Source organism: Phyllobates terribilis, unplaced genomic scaffold, assembly GCF_046119375.1.
Source record: "Phyllobates terribilis strain yellow unplaced genomic scaffold, ASM4611937v1 Scaffold_12__6_contigs__length_324123572, whole genome shotgun sequence".
Taxonomy (NCBI): Eukaryota; Metazoa; Chordata; class Amphibia; order Anura; family Dendrobatidae; genus Phyllobates; species Phyllobates terribilis.
In genome coordinates this window covers 98,560,798-98,581,093 of record NW_027362772.1, presented here as the reverse complement: position 1 = coordinate 98,581,093, position 20,296 = coordinate 98,560,798, and the positions used below count along the sequence as shown (strand labels likewise).

Below are 20,296 nucleotides of genomic sequence, written 5' to 3'. Positions count from 1 at the left end.
AAGCCCAAACCATCATCTCATATTTTATACTGCCATATAGGGCAAAATCCAAGCATAAGAACAACAGATTCTAAATCTAAAAAATGCTCAGACAAGATGAATTCAAATCATACAGTGAAATCATTACATTTTATTGAGCAATCAAGATACCAAAAAACACAAATAAAAAAGGCATGTACATACGCACACAAACATAAGACAATTTAAAAGTTGCAACAAGGTGTATGCAGCATAGGATGTAGACAGTATGCAGGACACAGGTAGAACATTTCAAGTAAATCATTGTAATTATAGGTACAAAGCACTGGACCTCTTTAAGGGATTCCAATGAGCACAATAATGAAATTTAGATGTCACCATAAAGTGCAAAACGCAAATTCAAGATCTAATTAAGTGACTCAGTGCTTAAATAAGTATTAGGTCTCTGGCCAAACAGAGTGGGAAAAATGCAAATACAAGGTCTATTCAGATCAAAGTCACTCAGTGTTTAGACAGGTAATGAGTCTCTGGCCAGACAAAAAAATAAGCAAATAGCCATATCCAAAGTGGTATAATGCTATTGTCCGCTTACCAGGTTAAAAAATCTCAATGGAGAGCTATAGGATCACAACATAAATTCACCTATAAATATAAAGTGCAGTGCACATAAAGTGACAAGATAGAACGATAGCCCATAATCAGAGAGATTATATCTCAAACATCATATGATATACCTGGATTCATGCTGCAAACACCAAGTGCAATCGTAACCCACACTCCAACGCGCGTTTCACTCTTACGCTTCTTCAGGGAGTGATATTAAGCACTGACATGTGTAGTCCCTTATATACCTTGTAAGGATCATGTGATCCTTTGCCACAGATGCTTCCTATTGGGCGCATGATTGCATCCTGCCGCGATGCCCGCTCACCCATCGCGAGCACAGCCGCGACATCACAAGGAGCGCGTGACAGCACGAGCGAGCACGAAGGAGGACATGCGCACACATCCAGGAGCCATATTGCTAAACGGCAAGCCCCAATAGTATCAAAAAGAGGCAAGTAAGTAATCATATGCAGACAATTAGTTAACATACAGTAGCCCAAATTTAAGGCCCATTATTGATGCATACATAGATGATAAAGATGTACATATAAGATAAGTAAATATCCCATCCAATGATATGTATACAATATAGAAAGTCCACATAGATTTGGATAGTGCCACAATCCACAAAATTAACCTGGGTCCCGGTTAAGCAATACATGGCCAGGGTTGTCCCAACGTTGTCGAAGGCAAAGGACATCCAATAGATGGTGTTATTAATATGATATCATCAAATAAGAATCCATAACACAAGGATATAGATGTAGTTAGAAAGCCATTAACAAAATATGGCCACATGTCCAAACCACACTACAGGAGAAAAAAAACATATATTAGACACACACACTCACAATTATAAACAAACCAATTAAAAATACATATGTATATGCCAACAACTAAGGACAATACATACATATGTATCCAAGCAACCATACATATGTATAAATACATAGGACTATACATATAAATACAAACATAACATATATGTATAAAAGGGGGGGGGGTTCAGAGAAACAGCAGCACAGGGACCAACCCAATCCATTATAAATAACTGGTAAAGCCCCATTGGTCATTAAGGTCATGTGGTTTCATAGTTCTGAGTGTCGTTATCCAACTACACTCCCTCTGTGCCAATTTATTTATAAGATGTCCACCACGAACACCCATATGGACGACATCAATACCACGAACCCGCATTTCTATAGTTCCCAGTGGATGGTGGCTATGATAATGGGCAGGTACTGTTTTCAATTTCATGATGTCCTCCCTATAGGTGCCATCCTGACCCAATAATCTTGCAGATTTAATATCCCTTATGTGTTCCTGTATCCTAACACGTAATTGCCTAGAGGTGAGCCCAATATAAACAAGGCCACAGGGACATGTGAGGTGGTATATGACAGCCGTGGTTTTACAATTTATAGAGTGGACAATTTTATACGTTCGGGTACCAGCAGACTTTGAAAATTCATCAGTTTTGACCATGAAACCACAAATATTACAATCCCCTCACGGTTGAGAACCCCATCTGAATCCCTTAGACCCAAAAATAAATTTTGATCCTGGGGCTACGTAGTGGCTGCGTGTTAAGGTTTCACCAATTGTTTTACTCCTTCTAGCAGTAATCAAGGGTCTATCCTCAATCAACTTTGAAAGCTCAGGATCCTGTTTTAAAATAGGCCAAAAATGATTAAGTATAGCCGTCATGTCCCTCCACCTACTATGATAGTTGGTAATGATCCTCAATTTAGAATCCTCCTTGCGTGAGGGTTTTCTATGGATAAGAGCATTTCGATTCATACCCTTAGCCTGTTGATACCCACGATCAATAACACCCATGTCATAACCCCAACGCAAAAATCTGGATGTCAAGATTTTGGCTTGAACTTCAAACTCACTATCTGAGTCACAAATGCGGCAGGCTCTTATAAACTGTCCCTCAGGGATAGCTCTAATGGTATGCAGAGGATGTGCCGAACTAGCATGCAATATTGAATTGGTACTTGTGTCCTTACGATGAATGGATAGTTCCACACTGGTCAATAGTGATTAGTAAATCCAAGAAGTCAATCCTATCCCTAGTAACATTAAAAGTAAGCCTAACATTCCAGTCATTGGTGTTGAGATGTTTAAGGAACCGATCCAACTCAATCCTATCACCCTGCCAAATAGAGAGGACGTCGTCTATAAAGCGCATCCAACTGATGACAGATGGGCCAGATACACTAGAAAGATAGGGTAACATATGATTTCGTTCCCACAAACCCATAAAGAGGTTGGCATATGAGGGGGAACAAGTCGCCCCCATTGCCAATCCTCGACGTTGGAGATAGTAACGGTCTTTAAAGGTAAAGTAATTCTTAGTTAACACAAATTCCAATAGCTCCAAGATTAATTCTTGGAGTTTGGCATCCATACCCTTATTGGTTAGAAATAATTTAACTGCCGCCACACCATGATAATGGTTTATACAGGTGTAAAGAGACTCCACGTCTCCACTAACCAAATACATGTCCTGTTCGAATGTAATTCCTTGTAATCACTGTAGAACATCCCCTGAATCCTTGATAAACGATGGCAATTCAGAGACACATGGTTTTAAGTAGAAATCAAGAAATCTACAGGTTGCCTCGCATAGACCACCACACCCAGAAACTATGGGTTGTTATACACACGCCCGGACTGGCTGGCGTGTGCGTGATTAGTGATCCCACTGTACCATGAACCGGGGAGTGCCTGGAGGGGCATAACTAAGTATCAACCCGATCCGACCATGGTCACACGGCGGCTCAGTCGACTCCGTGCACCAGGGAGGAACCGAGCAGAGGGATCAGGTGCTACTCCTAGGTCAGACCCCGGACATGGCTGTTGACCAACACCGGGGAATGCAGGAACAGGCAGGTTAGGCTGGCTCACAGACAGGTGGGCATTGGCAGGCATGACTGGTATGCAGACAGGTGGGTACTGGTAAGCACGGCTGGTATGCAGACAGGGGGGTACTGGCAAGCACGGCTGGAGTGCAGACAGGGAGGTACTGGCAGGCACGGCTGGCGTGCAGACAGGGAGGTACTAGCAGGTTGGAGCGCAGGCTGGATAGGGTCCAGTACAGACTGGGATTCAGGAACAGAACTGCAGATGCGGTAGACTAGCAGAGTAAAGCGAAACCGCAGGTGCAGTGGCCAAGGCTGAGCAGAGCGAAACCGCTGGAGCGGTGGACAAGGCAGAGCAGAGAGGAACCGCCGGAGCGGTGGGCAAGGCAGAACCGCTGGTGCGGTGAGCAAGCAGAGCAAAACCGCAGGTGCGGTGAACAAGGCAGAGCAGAGAGGAACCGCCGGAGCGGTGGGCAAGGCAGAGCAGAGAGGAACCGCTGGAGCGGTGAGCAAGCAGAGCTGGGTGAAACCGCAGGTGCGGTGAACAAGGCAGAGCAGAGAGGAACCGCCGGAGCGGTGGACAAGGCAGAGCAGAGAGGCACCGCCGGAGCGGTGAGCAAGGCAGAGCAGAGAGGAACTGCAGGTGCGGTGGACAAGGCAGAGCAGGGCGAAACCGCAGGTGCAGTGGACAAGGCAGAGCAGGGCGAAACCGCTGGAATGGTGGACAAGGCAGAGCAGAGAGGAACCGCTGGAGCGGTGAGCAAGGCAGAGCAGAGAGGAACTGCAGGTGCGGTGGACAAGGCAGAGCAGAGCGAAACCTCCGGAGCGGTGGACAAGGCAGAGCAGAGAGGAACCGCCGGAGCGGTGAGCAAGGCAGAGCAGAGAGGAACCGCCAAAGCGGTGAGCAAGGCAGAGAGAACAGGGCTCTGTTCACATGGAACAGACTGGAACATACAGGAAGATGGTTAGAACACAGGAGGTAGATACGGAGGAAGGGAAAAGGGACAAGCAGAACCAGATACACACAAGGTACTTACAATGAAGTAGCGAGTGGACTCTAAACTCACAAACAGAAGTACAGAGACAATGAGTTGGAGTTAGGTGCAGGTTCAGACACTGCAGGAAAAGGGAATGTACGGACATAGAGACAAACAGGTAACAGGCTAGGAGACAGTTCAGACAGGGACTGACACTGCAACGAGAAACAGGAACGAGCCTGGGTATACAGCCCCCAGAATGGCGGAAACAGACAAGAAGTCACAGATAACAGGTCTGGGTATAGAGCCCCCAGAGATGGCAGAAACAGACAAGACGTAGAACTGGACCTGGCAACTTCAGAGTCAAGATGCACACTGAACGTTAGTGTTGCTCAAGCACCTCCTTCAGGGTGGAGAGGGTTTAAATATTCAGTGACTCACAGCAATAGGCTGGGGACACATTAGGAGTGTGCCCACAGCAGCTATAAGAATCAGGAAGTAACCGGTCCGCCGCCCTAAGCAATCAGACCAGAGGCATGCACACAGCATGAACAGGAGCAAGGTTTGCAGACTGGACTGAAGGGTAAGATTGCGATCTTGCATAGTGGGAGGTGGTGCACTATGCAAGCACACCGCCAGGGATGTTACATGGGACTCCCAGGCGGATTATATAGATTTTTGTGATTCTTGGGGAAAAAATGTATCATTGGTACAACAGGATGTAGAGTACGCAAACCTTCTCATACCGCTTTTGTAATACATCCCTGATCCTGGGTACCATAGTACCTGTAGTTAAAAAAAAAGAATTTAAAATAAAAAAAAAAAACACATTATACTCACCTTCTGATGGCCCCCGGTCTCCTGTACAATGCGTCCTGGCTCCCCTGCGGCTCGCGGTGGTGTAAAAGGACCTTCCATGACGTCATTTAGTCATGTGACAGGTCACACGACCGCTGACGTCGGAGGTCGCCTGACCTGTCACATGACTAAATGACATCGTGGAAGGACCTTTTACACCATCGCGAGACACCGGGAAGACCGAACGCACTGGAGAGAAGACCGCGGGCCATCAGAAGGTGAGTATAATGGGTTTTTTTTTTCATTTTTTACCATTCTTACTCTTTTTTTTTTTTAACTAAGTTGGTCACACTACTATAAATCCATGCCGGTTGCATGAATTTATATAGTGTGACCAAGTTGTCAAGCACTTTTATAAGTAATGCTAAAATCGCTTGGAAAAGCGCTTGATAACCCGCATGCAGAAATGCATGCAAAAACGCTTGACAAACGCTTCTATCTGGCAGGAAAAACGCATGTAAAAAACGTTTCCTGCCAGGGAGATGGAGATAAAAATCAGGAGCATTTCTGCATCGTGGGCACTTAGCCTTAGCCGGACTCTTCTGAATATAGTCTATCAAGTCCTCCCTCCCTGGAAGGAGTTATGTTAGGGCACACTCGAAGGGTGTGTTTGATTTTCTTAACCCCTTAATAACATCTGACGTACTAATACGCGTCTGTGCCCTGGGACTTAAGAGCCAGACCCGTATTAGTACGTCATCGCGATCGCGCGCGCACACAGGCTGTGCGGGCGCGATCGCCGCCAGGTGTCAGCTGATTGTCACAGCTGACACCCGGTACTATGTGCAGGGAGCGGTCCTGCACCGCTCCCAGCACATTAACCCCCGCGATGCTGCGATCGAAGTCGATCGAAGTCGATCGCGGCATTGCGGGGGCAAGGGGAGGTGATCGGCGATACTCACCTCCTCTTCCGGCTTCCAGCGCAGTCTGCAAAGGCTTCCCGGGTGTTGCCATGACGACCCGATGTCGTCATGACAACATCCGGGTCACCAGAGAGCAGGAAGATTGCTTGGACATGCGCAGTGCATCTCCAAGCAATCTTCACACTGTGCACTTCTGACAGCCTTCATGGCATAGGGATGGTGCTCCATTCCTGTGCCATGCAGGCGATCAGAAAAAAAAAAAGTGAAAGTCCCAGAGTGGGACAAAGTAATAAAGTGTATAAACTGTGTGAAAGTGGAAAAAAAAAAAAAAATGTGCAAAAATATTATAAAAAAATAAAAAAAATAATACACCAAAAATAAAAATATAATGTACCCATCAATAAATATTATTATAAAAAAAATAAAAAAAAAACAATAAAAGTACACATATTTGGTATCGCCGCGTCCGGAACAACCTGACCTATAAAACTGTCCCACTAGTTAACCCCTTCAGTGAACACGGTAAAAAAAAAAAAAAAAAAACGAAGCAAAAAACAATGCTTTATCACCATACCGCCAAACAAAAAGTGGAATAACACGCGATCAAAAAGACGCATATAAATAAAAATGATACCGCTGAAAACGTCATCTCGTCCCGCAAAAAACAAGCCGCCACACAGCTCCATCAGCCAAAAAATAAAAAAGTTATATCTCTCAGAATAAAGCGATACTAAAAAATATTTTTTTCTATAAAATAGCTTTTATTGTGTATAAGCGCCAAAACATAGAAAAATGATACAAATGTGGTACCGCTGTAAACGTACTGACCCGAAGAATAAAGCTACCTCATCAATTTTACCACACGCGGAACAGAATAAAAAAATAAAAAAAAACAATTCCTGAATTGTTGGTTTTTGTTTATTCTGCCTCCCAAAAATCGGAATAGAAAGCGATCAAAAAATGTCACGTGCCTGAAAATGGCACCAATAACAACGTCAAGTCATCCCGCAAAAAACGAGCCGTCACATGACTGTCTGCCAAAATCTGGAAAAATTATAGCTCTCAAAATATGGCGATGCAAAAACTAGATTTTACAAAAAATGCGTCTTTTAGTGTGTGACAGCTGTCAGTCATAAAAACCCCATATGATTCTGGCATTGCTGTAATCACACCGACCCGAAGAATAAAGTCGTCTAATCACTTATACCGCACAAGGAACGGCGTCAAAAATAAACTCTTGGGTTAGGATTGGGCTAGGGTTAGGGCTGGGTTTGGGGCTAGGGTTGTGCTGGGGCTAGGGTTGTGCTGGGTCTAGGGTTGTGCTGGGTCTAGGGTTGTGCTGGGGCTAGGGTTGTGCTGGGGCTAGGGTTGTGCTGGGGCTAGGGTTGTGCTAGGGTTAGGGCTGGGGTTGGGATTTTTTTCAAAAGTAAGAAAAAAAGATGACGATATGGCGACTAGTGTTGAGAGCAAGTGCTCGCTACTTGAGTTTGCATCGGGTGCTCTGGTATGCATTGAGTATCGTGGGTATTTGAGTGACATGCTCGAGTCTCTGCCCCATATGCTTCGCGGCCAAAAAACTTTACGGGGATTGCCTGCCATGCACGAGCGATCCCCGCATGTTTTTTTTTGGGTGTCTAATAACCGTGAAACATGCGGAGCAGGGACTCGAGCATGTCACTTGAGCACACGCTGTACATGGTGCATACCTGAGTACCCGATGCAAACTCAAGTAGCGAGCACTTGCGCTCAAGAATAATGACAACTTATTCAATATGATGACCTAATGTAAACAAATAATGTGCCGTACCTCTGGGTTCAAAATGTTCACTATACACCTTAATAAAATCCTTGAGGGGTATAGTTTCCAAAATGGGGACACTTGTGGGGGAGCTCCACTGTTTAGGCACATCACGGGCTCTCCAAACGCGACATGGTGTCCGCTAACAAATTGAATGGAAAATCTGCTCAAATTGTTAGCGGACGCCATGTTGCGTTTGGAGAGCCCCTGTGTGCCCAAACATTGGAGCTCCCCCACAAGTGACCCCATTTTGGAAACTAGACCCCCCAAGGCACCTTTCTAGATGCATAGTGAGCACTTGGAACCCCCAGGTGCTTCACAAATTGATTCGTAAAAATGAAAAAGTGAAAAAAAAAACACTTTTTCATTTTTATGAATCAATTTGTGAAGCACCTGGGGTTCCAAGTGCTCACTATGAATCTAGATAGGTGCCTTGGGGGGTCTAGTTTCCAAAATGGGGTCACTTGTGGGGGAGCTCCAATGTTTGGGCACACAGGGACTCTCTAAATGCAACATGGTGTCCTCTAACAAATTTAACGGAAAATCGGCTCAAATTGTTAGCGACACCATGTTGCGTTTGGAGAGCCGCTGTGTGCCTAAACATTGGAGCTCCCCCACAAGTGACCCCATTTTGGAAACTAGACCCCCCAAGTCACCTATCTAGATGCATTGTGAGCACTTGGAACCCTCAGGTGCTTCACAAATTGATTCATAAAAATGAAAAAGTGTTTTTTTTTTTCACTTTTTCATTGTTACGAATCAATTTGTGAAGCACCTGGGGGTTCCAAGTGCTCACTATGCATCTAGAAAGGTGCCTTGGGGGGTCTAGTTTCCAAAATGGGGTCACTTGTGGGGGAGCTCCAAAGTTTGGGCACACATGGGCTCTCCAAACACAACATGGCGTCCGCTAATTATTCAAGCAAATTTTACAATCAAAAAGTCAAATGGCGCTCCTTCCCTTCCGAGCCCTGCCGTGCGCCCAAACAGTGTTTTTTCCCCAAATATTGGGTATCTGCGTGCCCAGGGGAAATTGCACAACAAATTTTGGGGTCCATTTTTTCTTGTTACCCCTGTGAAAATAAAAAAAATTGGGTCTAAAGTAACATTTTTGTGAAAAAAGTTAAATGTTCATTATTTTCTTCCACATTCAAAAAATTCCTGTGAAGCACCTGAAGGGTTAATAAAGTTCTTGAATGTGGTTTTGAGCACCTTGAGGGGTGCAGTTTTTAGAATGGTGTCACTTTTGGGTATTTCCTGTCATAAAGACCTCTCAAAGTGACTTCAAATGTGATGTGGTCCCTAAAAAAATGGTTTTGTAAATTTTGTTGGAAAAATGAGAAATCGCTGGTCAACTTTTAACCCTTATAGCTCCCTAACAAAAAAAAATTTTGGTTCCAAAATTGTGCTGATGTAAAGTAGACATGTGGGAAATGTTATTTATTAACTCTTTTGTGTGACATATCGCTCTGATTTCAGGGCTTAAAAATTCAAATTTTGAAAATTGCAAAATTTTCAAAATTTTCGCCAAATTTCCGTTTTTTTCACAAATAAACGCAAGTGATATCGAAGAAATTTTTCCACAATCATGAAGTACAATATGTCACGAAAAAACAATCTCAGAATCAGGGGGATCCGTTGAAGCGTTCCAGAGTAATTACCTCATAAAGTGACAGTGGTCAGAATTGTAAAAATTGGCCCGGTCATTAACGTGCAAACCACCCGCGGGGCTTAAGGGGTTAATTGTCTGCTGCCAAATTGGATATAGGACGCACGGCCGGAGAAATCAGCGATGACTACAGGACAGAGTCAAAAGTGAGCTCTGCTTTATTCATCAGAATGCGTAACATTATATAGCAAAGATTTAGGCAGTTTCCAACACTGGCTTATCTTCATAATTATGGCTGACATCTCTTACCCATGTCCCATTATATTCATGATCACGGTCAGGCTGACTTAAGCAATGCACATCAAGTTCAAAGTTCAATTAATACGGTCACTTACCTTTATGATTCTGTTATTAGCTCTAAAGAAATAAAAATCTATTAGCAGATTACGGAACGATCAGATCAGCGGTCCACACAGGCGCAGGCACACGGGCTTTGGACTAGGAGCGGCTCCTAAGAAGGCTGCGGTTTGGTACAACGTGTAAAAGTCAATTTGTATTTTGAATATCTTCAATATAAGTATTGATATCTATGATTTCATCAAATATATTCACATCCTTAACAGTTAGACAAACGAGATTTCGGCCTTTTAGCTCCTGGTATGAAGTGGATAGCACAATCATATGCCGCCATATAGTAGACGACCGGTAACCGGTGATAATCACCTCATGTGTCGTCCCACGTTACATCCTCACATAAAACTGTAGAAAAGGCGGCGCGGGGTAATTGTGCCAGAAGTGAGGGGCAAATAACGGCGGAAATGTCCCTGACTGCGGAGACGTCTCCATGTAGCGTCTTCACCCCGGATATCACTACAGGAGCCGCGCAGTTCACACTGTGCATCCACTGAGGCCCCTGATCATGTGACCCCTGACTCCTCCCCTCCTGTGACCTCATCACAGGTCCTGTGCGCACACAACAGCCATATATGTGGTGGCGGCTCTGCAGGTGGAGGTATGTGGAGACCCCCATTACTGGGCGCAGGGGGCATTAACCCCTTCAGCACGGAGGCTCTTTGGGGGTCTCTGTGTGGTGTGAACAGTGAGGTAACAGCTGTGGACAGAATGCGGCTTCGCTGGTTCCTGTGCACATTTGATCCCTTCAGACGACTGCAGGATGAAGGACAGAAGCCCAGAGACGTCCTCACACAATGGCCGCTGCTTCTCTCCTAGTTCCAGCACAGTGATGTAGATACTGGTGATAATCGCCCCCATATTCTCTTTATTCCACCGGTGCGATGGATTTACCCTCAGGTTCAGCAATGCTCCTCCGCCATCTCTCCTCCACCTCAGCTATTTACCCTTTCAGTGCCACAAAACTGAACGTTCTTCCAGTCCCCATTGTGTTCTCTTAGGAAATGTGTGGAATCGTTGGAGGGGTTAATGGCCGCGGATTAGTGGGGTCTCCTATGTGCTCATTAATTCTCTGCCTTATGACATATCTGACCTTACATCCCAGACACTGAATACCATATGCTACAAATTCACCGCTGCAGGCGATCCATTGTTTAATGAAATGTTTATATTTAATGTGATTAAACCTATTTCTTGTGTTCGGCATATTTACATGGTGAACATTCATCAATGCCGCATTGGTGAAAACCTAGAGGTGTAAGGCAGGTTCTCGTTATCGGCTTCTCTTGGGATTAAACAGGAGACAGGAGTTGTGAAAGGGTCGGGGCCGAGAACAAACAACCATCTCGTAAAATCCGATTTAATTGGCTATCAATATATAACATGGGAAGGTATTTGTTAATAACTCCTTTAATATGGCTATATTCTTTGCTGTACAGCTTTATCTAAGGTTACTTTCTTCTCTGATTGTTTGATTAGTAAATCATAATGTAATTTTTTATCTGCTACTTTAGTGGCTCTATTCATTGCCCATCTTATAACTGCGTTTTTGGAGTCTGTTGTAAATGATGTTTTTCCTTATTATATTGCTCTTGTTCTGAGCAATTTCTTTTTGCACAGATCATTTCTCCCACAGGAATCCCCAATTGTGTCTTAGGCTGTGCGCCCACTATACATTTAAGCATTTCCGCAGCGGAAACGCTTAAAACATTGCTTGGTAGAAGGTCTGGCATGTTCCCCAATGATAATCCTCATGTGCTGTGCACATGCTGCGGAAATTTCCTCTGCGGATTATCATTGCGGAAAATTCCGCAGCATTACCAATTATTTTGCGGAATCGCAGTGTTTTAGCCGCCATTGACTTGCATTGGAACGCATGGAATCCGCATCACTACACATGCGGCTCAATGCGCAGATGGTACCCGGGTCTGGAGAAGAGGAGACTCTTTTCCAGACCCCGGTACCATAGTACGTGTAGTTAAAAAAGAATTTAAAAAAAATAAATAATTTATAATCACTTTCGGCGCCCCGCAGTCGCCTCTAAGCGGTGCTGCTGTCTCCTTGACTTTCAGCAGTGGTCTGCAAGGACCTTCCGTGATGTCATTTAGTCATGTGACGGTTACGCGACCGCTGACGTCAGCGGTCAGGTGATGTTCACGTGACCATCACATGACCAAATGACGTCATGGAAGGTCCTTTTTAGAGCATCGGGAGCCGCCGAAGATACCGGACGCATCAGAGAAGGAGACGGGGGGGGTCATCCTAAGGTGAGTATAATGGGTTTTGTTTTGTTTTGTGTTTAACTATTGATGCTGCATTTGTGGCACCCCAGGGGTCTGGTTTCCACAGTAACAGCAATGTTATGTCTGAGAGCAGGGGGGAGGTCTCTTGGTCAGGGATCCTATGCATGCCACACCTCCTGCCCAGTCCTGGGAGGGGAAGAACTTCCCCTATATAAACCTAGGGCTGAGGCAGGGTTAGTGTGTAGAGAAGAAGTAGAGACAGAGAAGCAGATATAGGAAAAGAACATCAGGAGCTCTGTGGGAGCAGTGCTATAAGGAGTCAGGGGCTGGCAGCTGCAGAGCTCGCCCTGACTGGGAAGCTATCACCGGACCCAGAGTCCGAGGCTGTGGGGACTAACTCCTACCCAGCAGCAGAAACCGACCAGCAGGGGATTTCAGGTCCTCCGGCCAAGAAACCCGAAGTCACGGTCACACGCGTGGGACCAGCACCGCCGTCGTGGAGCGGAAGCTACTAGAAGGCCCCGAGTCACTGGCCATACGGGTGAGCACCACACGGTACACTCAGGGACGTGGGCTACTTATACCCGCCTCTAGCAAGGTAGCCAGAAGAGTACAGTCAGTTTGGGAGGCCTACAACTCCGCCTGGCCAGGGGAGATCCCATCTGCTCAAGGACTGACCAAGCCCCGATCGCTAGCCAGTACTCCGGGAGGGTCTATCTTTATCACCAGTAAAGACCCTGAACTACACCGCATCGTCTCTGAGTGATTCCTGCTACCCCCATCATCCACGTCGGCTGCCCTGAGGCCATACCCCTCCCGTTGGGGGTGATACTATCACGCTGCACAATCCTACCACCGGCCTCAGCGGTCTGCCCTGCAGCGGCAGCTCCTTCGCTGCATTCAACGGGTGGCGTAGTCGTCCAACATCTACCGCTAATACAACGCCACTTAGTCTGACTCCCTGGGCACGGACCGGGTCACCGCCACGAGACTACAACCCTCAACAGATCCGGCTCCGGGTAAGCTCCTGCATGCGCAACGCTGTGCGACACAGGCCCAGGGGTGCGTCACATTCGCAGCATCGTAATTTGGTCACACTATATATGCCGGTTGCATGGATTTATATAGTGTGACCAAGTTGTCAAGCACTTTCCAAGTGATGCTAAAATCGCTTTGAAAAGCGCTTGATAACCCGCATGCGAAATCGCATGTTCAAAACGCTTCACAAACGCTTCTACCTACAAAACAAATGCATGTACAATCCGCATGTACAATCCGCATGTACATTCCGCATGCGTTTTTCCTGCCAGGGAGATGCAGAAACGCTCAGGAAAAATCAGCAGCATTTTTGCATTGTGGGCACTAGGCCTTAGAATGGTGTTTACATCCACAACAAGCCATTGACCTTATAATTTTGCTAGCTTTAAGTATATATTTGTTGTTAGTTCAGATTTTAATGCATATATTTAATAAAGGTTTAAAATTTTACTTCAGAGAGGTTTCTCACAGTACTGCCCCCTACGCACACATCACACACACGTAGCATCAACCCCACCGACTACCCCACAGCTGATTAATAAATACTATAATGCCCATAAATTCAGAAGGCTCAGTGTGACTCGGCACCAGGCACCTTGTCCCATGATGGTGATACCATTGAATAGAATAGTGAATCAGGGAGATTAGAGCTCCACAATCCACCATTCACCCTTCGCCTGTGAGTCTGAGACTTCATTCACTGCAGGCACAATGGCGTCACTACATCACACCTGTAGTATGTAGCCTCAGTACTCACACTGCACAGACCGGAGCAGCGCACCTCAACATTTGGGTTGGTTGAGTAGTGTGTGTGTGTGTGTTATCAGGAATTGTGGGGGCATCATATTAAGTGAAGGGCTGTGGGGGCCATCATACAGTGTTGGGTCTGTGGGGGCCATCATACAGTGTGGGATCTCTCATTCTCAGCTATATGAGTACACAGGAGAACAGTCTCCATTTTAGGACATGATCAGATATCAAAATCAAACATCAGAATGATGTCAGTTTGATGCTAAATACCCTGTCTGAGAACTGATTTTGACGAGTGACTCACAAAAGACTTTTACTTTTTTTTTATTATTATTATTATTACAGTTGTAACTGTTCACTGATGGGACTTGAACCCAAAATTCTGTGTCCCAAAGCAAGTGCACTAACACTGTTGTTTCAGAGGCTGATGCCTTACTATTGCGCTATCCGGTCAAGTGATTGTAACTGGCAGCTTTTCTTCTCGTTATGAGATCAACCATGAAAATACTCAGGGTGACTAAAAGTCATTGTGATTCTGATGTTTGAAGAAAGTAACACATCAGACTCACACATCATTTGAATTTGGCTTGCTTGCTGTCTGTGCACAAGTCCCAATGAGTTTTAGACACGTTTGCTCTGAAAATCATATAACCAAATAGAACTCCTAGATTTTTAAAACTGAGTTTATATCTCAGTGGTTAGTGCATTGGCTTTGGGATGTAGAATTTGGGGTTCAAGTCCCATCAGCAAACAGTTACTTTTTTTTTTTTATTATTATTACGGTTGTAAAAAACACTTGTCAGAGTCACTCGTCAGAATTACTTATCAAAATCAGTTCTCAGACAGGGTATTTAGCCTCAAACTGACATCATTCTGATGTTTGATTTTGAAATCTGATCATGTCCTAAAATGGACACTGTACAGGAGAACAATTTCCTGGTGATGAGTCAGATAGGGATAAGTAAGTGAGAAATACAGACCTTTGGTCTATCTGGTTGCAGACTTGAATTGATAGGGTGTTTGACATGAGGGAGACATCAGATAGTACGTTCTGAAGGAAAGCAGAGATATAATGGCAGTGGGAATCCGGATTCCAGGCAGGGAGCGTAGCGGAGTCATAGAGCAGGGAGAAGTCCTTAGCTCAGGCCAGGAGGCCTACTTAAACAGTATAGAACTTTGCCCTGGGGGAAGGGGGGCAGAAGGCCAGGAGGTCTAATTAAAGAGGTAAAACTTTAAGGTGAGCAGCAGGATGAGGTTCTTGGCACAGGCCAGAAGACCTACTTAAATGATGCAGAGCTTTGCCCTTGGGGACAGAAGGCCTAAATAAAGGGGATTAAGTTAAGGAAGGATTTCTTATCTTAGAGGAAGAGGATTTAAGCAAACTATTGTCTATACTAGAGAGGAAGTTACATCGTCGCCAAACTGGGACACGAGTCCTTCTACAGAGAGTTGAAAATGCAGTGTCACAGCAAGGAGTGTGTGGCCCTCATCTAATGGACTTTGAGAGTACTAATGAGGAGTTGTACCGATGCAACTCAGCCAGTGAGGTCCTCACGAATCAACCGAAAGGTGGCAGTACCTCTGAGGGGCCGTAGCGACACATCTCGACCCATATGGTCACCACAGGGGATAATGGACCTTCCCATAATGGTTTACTGGACTGTTGTAGCTTGTAATAAAACTTATGTACTGGTACATGTACCCAGAAAGCTCGTGACTCTGCATGAATGCAGAAGAATTCATAAAGTGTTGTGTCTGATGTATATACTTCTCATTAAGTTCTTATTAAGTAAAGAAAAGTTTATTTTTTGGATTTTGGTCTCCCTCATTCATCTCCATACCATCTGGTCCGAGCCTGCCGAGTAGAATAGCAGCATGCGGTCTGCAGAGTCGGGAGATATGACTCCTTCCAAACATGCCTAGATATTTTTTTCCTTTTGAGGTTGAGAGGCCCAATTACAGCTATTGCTGTGGGCCCTGTGATTTCAATCTATGCCACTATGAAACATTTATTGTTCTCATAGTACAATGCCCCCTTCTTGTCCCCCACACAGTATAATGTTCCCACGATACTGGCATCTCTCACACAGTGTTGGGCCTACTATCTGATGTATATACTTCTCATCAAGATCTTGTTAAGTAAAGAAAAGTTTACTTTTGGACTTTTGTCTCCCTCATTCATCTCCATACCATCTGGTCCGGGTCTGCCAAGTACAATGGTAGCATGCGATCTGCAGAGTCAGGAGATAAGACTCTTCCAAATACATTTATATATACAGTACAGACCAAAAGTTTGGATACACCTTCTCATTTAAAGATTTTTCTGCATTTTCATGACTATGAAAATTGTACATTCACACTGAAGGCATCAAAACTATGAATTAACACATGTGGAATTATATACTTAACAAAAAAGTGTGAAACAACTGAAAATATGTCTTATATTCTAGGTTCTTCAAAGTAGCCACCTTTTGCTTTGATGACTGCTTTGCACACTCTTGGCATTTTCTTGATGAGCTTCAAGAGGTAGTCACCAGAAATGGTCTTCCAACAATCTTGAAGGAGTTCCCAGAGATGCTTAGCACTTGTTGGCCCTTTTGCCTTCACTCTGCGGTCCAGCTCACAACAAACCATCTCGATTGGGTTCAGGTCTGGTGACTGTGGAGGCCAGGTCATCCGGCGTAGCACCCTATCACTCTCCTTCTTGGTCAAATAGCCCTTACACAGCCTGGAGGTGTGTTTGGGGTCATTGTCCTGTTGAAAAATAAATGATGGTCCAACTAAACGCAAACCGGATGGAATAGCTTGCTGCTGCAAGATGCGGTGGTAGCCATGCTGGTTCAGTATGCCTTCAATTTTGAATAAATCCCCAAAAGTGTAACCAGAAAAGCACCCCCACACCATCACACCTCCTCCTCCATGCTTCACGGTGGGAACCAGGCATATAGAGTCCATCCATTCATCTTTTCTGCGCACAAAGACAAGGTGGTTGGAACCAAAGATCTCAAATGTTGACTCATCAGACCAAAGCACAGATTTCCCCTGGTCTAATGTCCATTCCTTGTGATCTTTAGCCCAAACAAGTCTCTTCTGCTTGTTGCCTGACCTTATCAGTGGTTTCCTAGCAGCTATTTTACCATGAAGGCCTGCTGCACAAAGTCTCCTCAGTTGTTGTAGAGATGTCTGCTGCTAGAACTGTGTGGCATTGACCTGGTATTTAATCTGAGCTGCTGTTAACCTGCGATTTCTGAGGCTGGTGACTAGGATAAATTTATCCTCAGAAGCAGAGGTGACTCTTGGTCTTCCTTTCCTGGGACGGTCCTCATGTGAGCCAGTTTCTTTGTAGCGCTTGATGGTTTTTGAAACTGCACTTGGGGACACTTTCAAAGTTTTCACAATTTTTCGCACTGACTCACCTTCATTTCTTAAAGTAATGATGGCCACTCGTTTTTCTTTACTTAGCTGCTTTTTTCTTACCATAATACGAATTCTAACAGTCTATTCAGTAGGACTATCAGCTGTGTATCCATCTGACTTCTGCACAACACAACTGATGGTCTCAACCCATTTATAAGGCAAGAAATCTCACTTATTAAACCTGACAGGGCACACCTGTGAAGTGAGAACCATTTCCGGTGACTACCTCTTGAAGCTCATCAAGAGAATGCCAAGAGTGTGCAAAGCAGTCATCAAAGCAAAAGGTGGCTACTTTGAAGAACCTAGAATATAAGACATATTTTCTGTTGTTTCACACTTTTTTAAGTATATAATTCCACATGTGTTAATTCATAGTTTTGATGACTTCAGTGTGAATGTACAATTTTCAAAGTCATGAAAATACAGAAAAATCTTTATATGAGAAGGTGTGTCCAAACTTTTGGTCTGTACTGTATATATATTTTCTGTTTGAGGTTGGGGATCAATTACAGCTATTGCTGTGGGACCTGTGATTTCTATCTACGCCATTGTGTATAGGATAATAGAGTATAATAAAGTTATGGATGTGACTTAACTAACATTGTGCAGTGAATGTGTTTTCCCTATAGTGACGAATTCTTGCTGGTAAAACTGATATTTTTATTTCATATTAACTTTTTTAAGCAACTCTCCTCAGTGCGATCATACACCATACAAGCCTCTGATTGCTAAGGTGATGCACTGTACTACTGTAGTGCCGTGTATTATCACTGCCTGTTAGTGTAATGCTAATGGCCCCATACACATGAGATAAGGGATGGCAAAACCGTTATTTGGCAGAGGGCTATCTCTCCCGACACCCCCCATACGCACACATATTCCAGCTTTTCTGTGGTCTTTATGCGAGAGTCGCCTCAGACTCCTCTAGCGGACGATTATCTACAGGAAGAACAAACGGATTAACCTCTGAAATTCAGGATGCCAGATCCTTCTCTGCTCTGACATCATCTGTTGGGAGGCCCCTAAATTCATTATATAGTCGACCAAACCCCCCGAAATCAGTGCTTTCATGTAACTTTAGTCTAAAGTGTATGGGGGCGTTAAAAAGTAAATTATTTTACGCTGCCTCCGGCCTGGCCTAATAGACTTTCGTGGATTGCAGGCTCAGACACCATTAATAGGCATTTAAGTATCATAGCTACTAGGCAGCCCCATACTATCGAGTACTTGGGGGATGAGGGGAATTCAGCTGAACTTTCTCAAACCTTCTTAGATGCCATGTTTGTTTTTGACAGCAGCAAGTGGTTAAGCTGCCAGTGTTTTTGTTGCGGCTGCACCTGTGCCATCCCTGTGGTGCACATCTATGTTCTGGGGCCAAAAGAGTTATTTAAAAAAAAACAACAAATGTTTAATGTGTTAAAAAATAACCAAATGTGTGTTATTATTATATCGCCATTTATTCTATGGCGCTTTACATGTGAAAAAGGGGGGTATACATAGCAAAAACAATTAGAATAATCTTGAACAATACAAGTCAGAAAATGGTACAGGAGGAGCGAGGACCCTGCCCGCGAGGGCTCGCAATCTACAAGGGATGGGTCAGGATACAGTAGGTGAGAGTAGAGCTGTTTGTGCATCATTATGGTGGAGCGATGGTTACAGCAGGTTGTAGGCTTGTCGGAAGAGGTGGGTCTTCAGGTTCCTTTTGAAGGTTTCCACGGTAGGCGAGAGTCTGATGTGTTGGGGTAGAGTGTTCCAGAGTAGGGGGGAATGCACGGGAGAAATCTTCTATGCAATTGTGGAAAGAGGGGAGTAGAGAAGATCTTGTGAGGATTCTTGGTTGGGTGCAGGTGAGTACCAGGAGACTAGGTCACAGATGTATGGAGGAGACAGGTTGTGGATGGCTTTGTATGCCATGGTTAGGGTTTTGAACTGGAGTCTCTGCGTGATGGAGAGCCAATGAAGGGATTGACAGAGAGGAGAGGCCGGGGAATAGCGGGGGGACAGGTGGATTAGTCGAGCAGCAGAGTATAGGATAGATTGGAGGGGTGGGAGAGTGTTAGATGGGAGGCCACAGAGCAGGAGGTTGCAGTAGTCCAGGCGGGAAATGATGAGGGCGTGCACTAGTGTTTTTGCAGATTCTTGGTTGAGGAATGTGCTGATCTGGGAGATTTTTTTGAGTTGGAGTCAGCAGGAAGTGGAAAGGGCTTGGATATGTGGTTTGAATGAGAGATCAGAGTCCAGGATTATGCTTTTTCATGTTTTTTTCATTTTACAAGAATTGTTGGTGCCAATTTTCTTTTGAAACATTTTAATATCTGCTTTTTTTCTGGTGTTTTTCTTGTAATATAGGAAAACCTAAGGCCAGAAATAAACCCCATAAAATACTGTACATGTAGACTTTGGTATCAAATAATTTAAGTCCGTGGTATTTGTGCAAACAAGAAAGTTTTATAAAAGCCTCAAACTTCTGTGTGTGCATCAGACATGATAATAGAAGATTACAGTTTGGGGAAGATGGGAAACATTCATATAGACAGTCGGTGATGATGTAGTCAGTGACGGACTCTGGCCAAATATGTGTCTAGAACCGTATTATAAGATAAAGATGTCATCCTCATCATGAAGTAGTTATTTCTCATGTCATGTGTAATGAATATCTCCTGCAGTATTGCTAATGCCGATTCCAGTGTCGGTAAATGAGACGAGAATTAGCGTTATGGAAGATGAGTCTATAAGAAACGTATTCAGCTGCCGACTCCGAGGAAGAAACTGCTTGTTGTCTGTGGCCTAAAATATATAGGTTTTATTACTAGTTGTAAAGAAGAAAATTAAATACTGTAAAGTAATAAATCTCATATCTCCAGTAATTGTATTATT

The 20,296-nt window shown here is 44.4% G+C and overlaps 2 protein-coding genes across 3 annotated transcripts in view; one reads left to right on the top strand and one right to left on the bottom strand.

The window, feature by feature from the left end:
• Positions 1 to 10,486, bottom strand: part of LOC141172234 (uncharacterized) — a 77,745-nt gene extending 67,259 nt beyond the window's left edge. For both annotated transcript variants that reach the window (XM_073656223.1, XM_073656222.1), the window contains exon 1: positions 9,953 to 10,486. The gene's annotated coding sequence lies outside the window, so the exon portion shown is untranslated. The remainder of the gene's footprint in view (positions 1 to 9,952) is intronic.
• Positions 10,481 to 20,296, top strand: part of LOC141172232 (uncharacterized) — a 29,121-nt gene continuing 19,305 nt past the window's right edge. The window contains exon 1 of the mRNA XM_073656218.1: positions 10,481 to 10,569. The gene's annotated coding sequence lies outside the window, so the exon portion shown is untranslated. The remainder of the gene's footprint in view (positions 10,570 to 20,296) is intronic.